Source organism: Suricata suricatta, chromosome 16 (genome assembly GCF_006229205.1).
Source record: "Suricata suricatta isolate VVHF042 chromosome 16, meerkat_22Aug2017_6uvM2_HiC, whole genome shotgun sequence".
In the NCBI taxonomy this organism is placed as follows: Eukaryota; Metazoa; Chordata; class Mammalia; order Carnivora; family Herpestidae; genus Suricata; species Suricata suricatta.
Window position 1 is genome coordinate 54,504,277 of NC_043715.1, and position 8,498 is coordinate 54,512,774.

Sequence of the window (8,498 nt, forward strand, 5' to 3'; positions counted from 1 at the left end):
TTGCCCACCTTCTATTAGGCGTCTGGTGGTCTTTTTCGACATCCCCCTGTTAGAGCTCCAGGCACTGAGTGGTCAGCACCGAGCCTGATGTGGGGCACCAACTCACAAAAGGCAACATCATGACTTGATTTGAAATCTGACGCTTATCTGACTGAGACACTCAGGTGCCCCAAGCACCAGACTCTTGATTTGAGTCCAGGCCATGATCCCAGACACCTGTGAACCAGCCCTGAGTCAGGGTTCCTGCTGAGCTTGGAGCCCAGTTTAGATTTTCACTTCCTGGGGCGCCTGGGTGGCTCAGTCGGTTAAGCGTCCAGCTTCGGCTCAGGTCATGATCTCACAGTTCGTGGGTTCGAGCCCCGCATGGGGCTCTGTGCTGACAGCAAGTTCAGAGCCTGGAGCCTGCTTTAGATTCTGTGTCTCCCTCTCTCTCTCTCTGACCCTCCCCTGCTCACGCTGTCTCTCAAAAATAAATAAAAAACATTAAAAAAAAAGATTTCCACTTCCTCTGTCCATCTCCTCCACTTGCATTCTCTCTTAGTCTGTCTCTGTCTCTGTCTCTGTCTCTCTCTAAAAATGTGGGAGAGTCCGCTCCCTAAGGAAAGAAAAAAATAACTCTCAAGACAACCAGGCTGTATGAGTACCTGACAACACCCCTCTTGACCTTGTAATACGAGACCACTTAATCAGACTGCAGGTTTCTGTGTTACCATATGTGGGAGACAAAGATGTACAAAATATTAAAAAAAAAAAAAACCATGTCATGTGGCTCAGTTCTTTGGGTACAAACCAAACTGAGTGGTGCCAGCAGGAATCGAGTTGTTTCCTGGAAGGAAACGCCTCAGTGTGAGAATCCTGTTATAAAAGAAAAAAAAAAGCCAATAATTTCTTTAAGTTTTGATGGTTCCACTTTATGTTTTCACCCAACTTTTGTAAATGTTTACTTATTTTTGAGAGAGAGAGAGAAAGAGGGAGAGAGAGAGACATTTTGTGAGGGAGGAAGGGGGAGAGAGAGAGGGAGACACAGAATCTGAAGCAGGCTCCATGCTCTGAGCTGTCAGCACAGAGTATGATGTGGGGCTCAAACCCACAGAGTGTGAGACCATGACCTGAGCTGAAGTCAGGTGCTTGATCGACTGAGCGACCCAGGCGCCCCTGTTTTCACCTAATTTTTAACCTTTTCAGAAATGATACTCAGGGTTAGGACTTTAGGACACTCCACCCCAATCACCCAGAGACCTCTCTCCCTTCTCTCCAACCTGGATTCCAGTAGGGCATCAACAGCTGTCACTGTTGTTGTTAAAGTCCAGCAAGTATTGAAAATAGTCCCTTTGTGACAGATTCAGATGGGAGGGTGTTGAGTCCATGTTTCCTGTTGCTGATGGGGTCTGGTCCTGGGATTGCACTCAAGGAAAACTGTTCCCATTGAGATCTGATCTCAATGCTTTCTGTGCTCTGGGTAGAGTAGGATTATGAAAATGCACAAATGCATAAGATGGATAGAAGGCACAGAATAATTCAATGCTCCTGCTCCTTAGGATGCGGAAAACATACTTGAAAATATTCTAAATACTACATGACATGGAAACTATATGTGACTGAAGGCTGTGTAAGTCCACTGTCTACTCAGTGTTGTTTATATTCTGATTTAGCGTTTGGGGGTCACAGGATCCTCTGGCCTGAGGTGTGGCTTAGGCACTTAGATCACGTTGTTTCCTTACAGTTGATATTACCTTCTTTTACTTGGCTTTGTGCTCTCTTCCAGATATCTCCCCTCTAATATTTGTGTTTTCCTTCTTATCAGCTGATATGATTTTTAGGCAGATTCCCTGAGAGATTTCCAGACACCATCATATTTAAACTGCAAACTTCTTTGTCCCAGTTTCTTTCTCCCTGTAGTTTTTTTTTTTTTTTAACTGATTTTGACAGAGACAGAGAGCAGGAGGAGTGAAGTTGCAGAGAGCTCCTAAATCCCAAGCAGGCTCCACCGATTCAGTGCAGAGTCTGACTGGAGGCTCAAACTCTAAAAACAGTGAGAGGTTGATCTGAGCTGAAATCAAGAGTCAGATGCTTAATGACTGAGCACCCAGGCACCCCTTCCTTTCTGTTTCTAATGAGGAGAACAAAGGCAAAAGAAATGTAGATAAAATTAAATTTTCTTACAACTTACAACCTTCTGGGAAATACTTTGTTATGCCCAAGTTGCAATATCCTCAACGACCAGAGACCACCAGGGAGACTGAGGCACACATGCAAAAGCAAAGGGCTTTATTACGGGCTCGGGCTCACAGACTTCACCAGCACAGTGGATCTGTGCTGACAGCCCCAAACAAGGGCTGAGCAGGGTGTTTATGGGGTTTGGGGAGGGGGAGTTACAAGAAATTGTGACATAAGTACAATGATCCAGTCAGTATTATACAGTATTATTGACAGCAGGTTTAACCATTCACATTGTCTAGAGTATTCATTACTTTTGGCGGGACCCAATGACAACATTTAGAGTACCTTTAAAACCAACCAATTACAGGGCGAGCCTAGGGTCCTGTTCTGTGACTATCAGGTTAACTTTAACATTAGGTAACCGGGTCCTAGCTAAAGTTCCCATCTGCAGGCCTCACCCTTAGGAATGTGGGGAGTGGCGGCTGGCCTTCCCTGACTGGGTGCTGCGAAGGTGGTCTCTCTTGCTCTAGGCAATGTGTAACTGCCTGTGAGTTTCGGGGAACTGAAACCTAGGCCTTCTAGATCAGAGGGGAAACTTAAGCATGTCACAGAGTCAGTCTGGTTTAGACTTGTGTCCTTACAACTTCAGACTGGCACAAAGAGTTATTCATTAAGTTTTTTTTTACAACTGCTTTAATGTTAATGCCTTTTTAGAGGCAAAAAGCAAGCCTCGCCTGACAACAGCTAGACTTCCAGGATCTAGTGAGTCTTCTTTTACCTATGAAAATCTCTTCAGTGTTGCAGGCTGCTGACAAAAAGAACAGCAAACACCGAATAGAGGTGAAGCAAGATTTTATTTACTGCCAGGCCAAACCTGATTTCCTGGGCAGAAGGAGAAAAATGCAGAGAATGGCCCTGAACAAGGGTGGCAGTGGGCTTATATGGACAGTAGCACGGCGGAATACATCACTATTTGGCTAACCAATTACAATTACAGCATTCATTACAGCCAATTACATTGTAAGTTTTTTTTTAATGCTTATTTAGTTTTGAGAGAGAGAGAGAGAGGATGAGCAGGGGAGAGATAGAGAGAGAAGGAAACACAGAAGCTAAAGCAGGCTCTAGACTCTGAGCTGTCAGCACAGAGCCTGATGCGGGGCTTGAACCCACAAACTGTGAGATCATACCCGGGCTGAAGTTAGATGCTTAACCGACTGACTCACCCAGCCCCCCGCCAATTACATTGTAATACACAGATGTTAGTTTTGGTGGGAACCTTTTATTTTAAAGTTCTTAGTCTTTTAAATTACCAATTGTAGTGTTACAGGGTGACATTGAAAAGACCACCAATGACGAACAGGGGCGAGGCATAATTTTATTTACGGCCGCATGGTTTTATTTACCGCCAGACCAAACATGATCTCTCTGGTGTTAAGGAGCAGAGAGTGGCCCTACACAAAGGTGGCAGTGAGATGATATGGACAGAGTATGTCATTATTTAGTTATAATCAATTACATTCACAGCATTTCTTGATAGCCAATTTCTTTGTAATACACAGATGTCAGTTTTGGCGGGAACCTATCATTTTAAAGTTTTTTTGTGCCTTTAAAATGACCAGTCATAGTTAGACACCTAAGCTACTGCGAGAGACAGTGACTAGGAGACTTTCACCTGTTGTCCTTGCCTTTGACCAGGTCTTAGTAAAAGGGGTGGGGGAGAGTTTTGCAACCTAAGTTATCTATCTAGCAGGTGAGCATTGTTACAGAATCGAGATGAGGCAGTTAGTAATTGAGCCGAACTTATATACAGTAAGCTTTCTGATATCTTATAAGTTGACCTATTACATACCGTAAGTTGACCTACAACATTCAGAACCTTACGTTTCTACCCCCCCCTAACTTAAAGTATATAATCAATGGCTCCTCGAATTACACTGCCGCTCATTTTATCCACAGATCCCATCCCTGTGCTTTAACAAGATCAGCCTCGGGGCTCCCGGGTGGCTCAGTCAGTTAAATGTCCCACTTCGGCTCAGGTCAGATCTCACAGTTCCTGGGTTCGAGCCCCGAGTCTGGCTCTGTGCTGACATCTAGCTCAGAGCCTGGAGCCTGCTTCGGATTCTGTATCTCCTTCTCTCTCTCTGACCCTCCCCTGCTTGTGCTGTCTCTCTCTGTCTCTCAAAAATAAATACAATAAAAAAGAAAAGAAAGAAAAGAACAGTCTCATTCACAAAAAGGCCACAAGAATACTTTCTTGACCATACATTTCTTCCTGGCCCACCTCAGGTCAGTTTCCATGGGACAATGAAGGCTCTCTCTTTTGCATTGTAGTGGCAGTGACCCCTAGGAGTAGAAGTTCTAAATCAGTCAGACTTTCATCCCTTTGGATTTTATGTCACTGCATAGTCATGACCCAGACATAGTCTTCTATTTATGTCTTTCTTTGTGTTTTCAGAAAGATAAGAATCACACAGAGGCAGTGAAAGAGAAGGAGAGAGAATCCCGAGCAGGCTCCATGTTGTCAGTACAGAGCCAGAAGTGGGGCTTGAACTCAGGAACCTGGAGATTATGACCTGAGCTGATATCAAGAGTTGGACATCTAACTGACTAAGCCACCCAGGCACTGTTCATTAAAACTGGTTTTGAGTAACGCCGATAATTTTCTACTCTATCACTTCTAAACTTATATAACTACTTTCAAAATGTATAGATGTGTAAAAGTAGGTCGATTTTTGTGTGCTTACCTTCTTTTCATCATTCATCTTAAGTTTGACACCTGCTATGAAGATGGATTTTTGCCTCTGTTCTCTATGTTAACCCATGCGTCATTTTGGATCAACTCTAGGTCAATTAACCTGGGTTAAAATCTGATCTGGACTGTGTACCGAATGCTTGACGAGAGAGTGAGTAAAAATAGAAGAAGAATGTGTTCTCTTACATTATTATTTATTTTCCCTGAATTTATGAGAAAGTCTTAGATGCTCTCTACTAACCAGGCAATGGGTGGAAAACCTTGTTGCCTTTCTGACTATCATAGTAGAACCTGTAATTCTATAAAACCATTCATTTCCAAGTCCTCTAAGGGTTCTTGTCTTTGAGTTCTTCCTGTTTGTCATTGAAATATGTATCCCCTTGCCGATAGACTGCTGCCTTGTTGGAAATGTAGACACCTACCTTTCCCAGAACTCCATTTTAACAAGCATTCCAGTGCACTGTTGTGAACGCTAATTCATGTCAGAATAGGCTAAGTTTATTTGTAACTCACCAAAGCTTTCCATTAAGGCATAGATACCACATGGCTCAGTCGGTCAAATGTCCTATTTCAGGCCAGGTCATGATTTCACGGTTTGTGAGTTTGAACCCTACGTTGGGCTCTGTGCTGACAGCTGGGAGCCTGGAGCCCACTTTGGATTCCGTGTATCCCTCTCTCTCTCTGCTCCTCCCCTGCTCATGCTCTGTCTCTCTCTTCTTCAAAAATACATAAACAGCCACAAAATTTTTTTTAAAAATAGACACCACCTGACTTATGCTTCACAAATGAAAAAAATCCTGAAAAGATTAAAAAAATATATGGATGCCCCACATAATGTATGATGTAAGTATAGGACTCAAAACTCTGTGTGTGCCTGTGTTGATGACTTCATTTTACATATTTGCTTGAATAAACACAATGTTTATATCCGCTCATACCTCAAAGTTGAAGAATGTAGTAAAGCATAGCAATGTGTCACAAATTGTGTCACTGCAGAAAGCAAGAAACTCGTCTAAGCCAGAACCAGTTTTCCTAATACACCTAATCTAACAGAAGTTAGTCCTTGGTGAATCACAAAAAAACTTTTACCAGGTGGGGAATGTCAGACAAAGGAAAGTTGACTTACAGGAAACAAGGAGAGCACAGGGTATAACTTCCAGGCCAGAGACTAGCAGAGGAAGGGGGAATGGTTTCCATTTTTTTTAAATTAAGTTTCTTTGAGACACAGAAAGGGCAGAGCAGGGGCAGGGAGAGGCAGAGAGAGAATCTCAAGCAGTCTCTGCACCTTCAGCACAAAGCCTGATGCGGGGCTCAAACCCATGACCTGTTAGATCATCACCTGAGCTGAAACCAAGAGTCAGACAACTGAGCCATTGAGGCGCCCCAGAATGGTTTCTGTGTATTTAGGGTTAGAGTGGCTATTTAGAAAGGAGAGGCTGGGGATAAGGTTGCACACACGCCTTAAGAAAACTGTTGTCTACATTCTCTGTATAATACAGAGTTAATGACATTTCTGTTCCTCCTTGGGTGGAGATTTTAGTATTATAATGAGGTAAAAGCTTCTGGGTGGCGGAGTTCCTTGAGCTCTTGCCTCTTGATTTCACCTCAAGTCAGGATCTGAGAGTCTTGAGATCAAGCCCCATGTCGGGTTCATGCTGAGCATGGAGGCTGGTTGGAATTCTTGTCTCTGCACAACCCATACTGTGCTGTGTCTTGGAGGAAATGAACATTTTGAAAAATGCATCATGGAGATAAAGGTAACTGTCCTCACTCCATGCTTTACCCTAATGTTCATCTGCATAGATAGGAGTCAGGGGTTAAGCTCAAATTGAGGCAACTCAAGCTCTTCCTTGCTGCAGTCCAGCTCCAGCAGGTCCAGAGGTACCCTGAGGTTTGACGGTGTCGGCACGAAAGTGATGAAAATCGAGAATCGGTGACGGGGAGGGAATGAGAAAGCCACGAGTTTCGTCCTGATCAGCAGGCACCTATCTCTGCTCTCCAGTCAGGCATCTCTGCTCTTCACCTGGCATCTCTGCACTGACTGGAGAGTCAGCCTTTTTTATTGAAAACATGTATGGGATACAAAACTGGAGTGGCAATTGCCTTAGACAGTGATTCCTGCTGACAAATTCTATGGGATGTAAACATTTCCCAGACCATAGATTGGTAGAAGACTCATGCATAATCTTTATCAATAGTAGTGACTGATGTAGGTGACTAGAGGCTTATCACAAGGGGAAGGAAGGCACCTTTAGCATTCAAATACAAGCAATGTTTTTAGCACAGCAAAGGCAAGCGTTAGTCCTTTTTGTGAGCAGGGTTGAACAGCCTGTTTTCTCAAAGGGGAAGAAAAACAGGTTTCCTGAGGAAGGTAATATTTGCTCCTATAATCACAAAAGAAGAAACTCCTATATAAGTTCCTTCACAATGTCTGATACCAGTCAGCCTGGCACCTTGGGGGTCGGTGTTCAAGCAAAATTGGAGTGGGGAGTAGACATTGGTCACCATCTGACTGCGAGGCTTCTGCCTTGCAAATCCATCTTACTTCAGAAATGGCTTCCAGCACTTACTCAGGGCAGTCATTACCTTTTATTGGGTACTTTCTGTTTCCACCACATGATACTGCGCCTATGGGGTGTTTTGCCTAAAGTAAAAGGGAGGTATAATAAGAGGCTAAGTAAAAGGAGGGACTAAGGTCCGTGAGCACAGGCCAGTAAGCAGTGAAGATCAGGTCGTGGGGTCCAGCTGGTGACATTATCTCCCTCTTGCATCTTAGGTCCCATTATGACCTCCTCATGTGTCCACTTGGTAACTGTGGTATTTGTTGCAGGGACTGCTGACCTTCAGGGATGTGGCCATAGAATTCTCTCAGGAGGAGTGGGGATACCTGAGCCACAGCCAGTGGGAACTGTACAGGGATGTGATGTTAGAGAACTACAGACACCTGCTCTTCTTGGGTGAGGATCACTCCCTCTAGATTTCCCAAGCCACATTCAAGGGTTTCATTCCTTCCATTGAGGACTGTCTCTTGGAAGCTTTCTCTGTATGACTGGGATGCAAATGCCTCCAGTAAGGAAAAGATGTAGGGATTTGTAGATATAGAGAAACATCTTCATGATGTTTCCTTTCTGGTGAGTTTTCCCTTCCTTTGAATAACGTCATCATTTCGTAGATTAATGGTAATTCTGAACCCTAAGTGGCATAAAATGGTATTTCCATCTTCAATACCAATTTCCACTCTATGGTATTACTCAGAAGTGGAGATCAAGATGTTAACCTTGGAAATCCTTTCTTTGTGTTCCAAAAGGGCTGTTGGGCAAAAGTATTTGGGAATCCATTTCTACAATTCTAGAATGGCCTCTCTTCTCTACAGTGTCCAATACTGGGTTGAAGGGTAGAATCTCCAGCAATACTCTATTCCTATGTTCTAACAAGCAGGTCTCATTGTGTCAAAGCCAGACCTGGTCATCTTTTTGGAAAAAAAGTGGGTGCTATGGGATGTGAAGAGAAAGGAGACCGTAGCCTCATACCCAGGTAGGTAGGAATGAATGCAGCAGATGACGGCGGGGGGGGGGGGGGGGGGGCC

General features: G+C 43.9%; 1 protein-coding gene across 1 annotated transcript in view; it reads left to right on the forward strand.

Annotated features, from left to right (window-relative positions):
- Nucleotides 1-8,410: 8,410 nt before the first annotated feature.
- LOC115281197 (zinc finger protein 501-like) overlaps nucleotides 8,411-8,498 on the forward strand; it is a 4,382-nt gene continuing 4,294 nt past the window's right edge. Inside the window, exon 1 of the mRNA XM_029926535.1 lies at nucleotides 8,411-8,446. The gene's annotated coding sequence lies outside the window, so the exon portion shown is untranslated. The remainder of the gene's footprint in view (nucleotides 8,447-8,498) is intronic.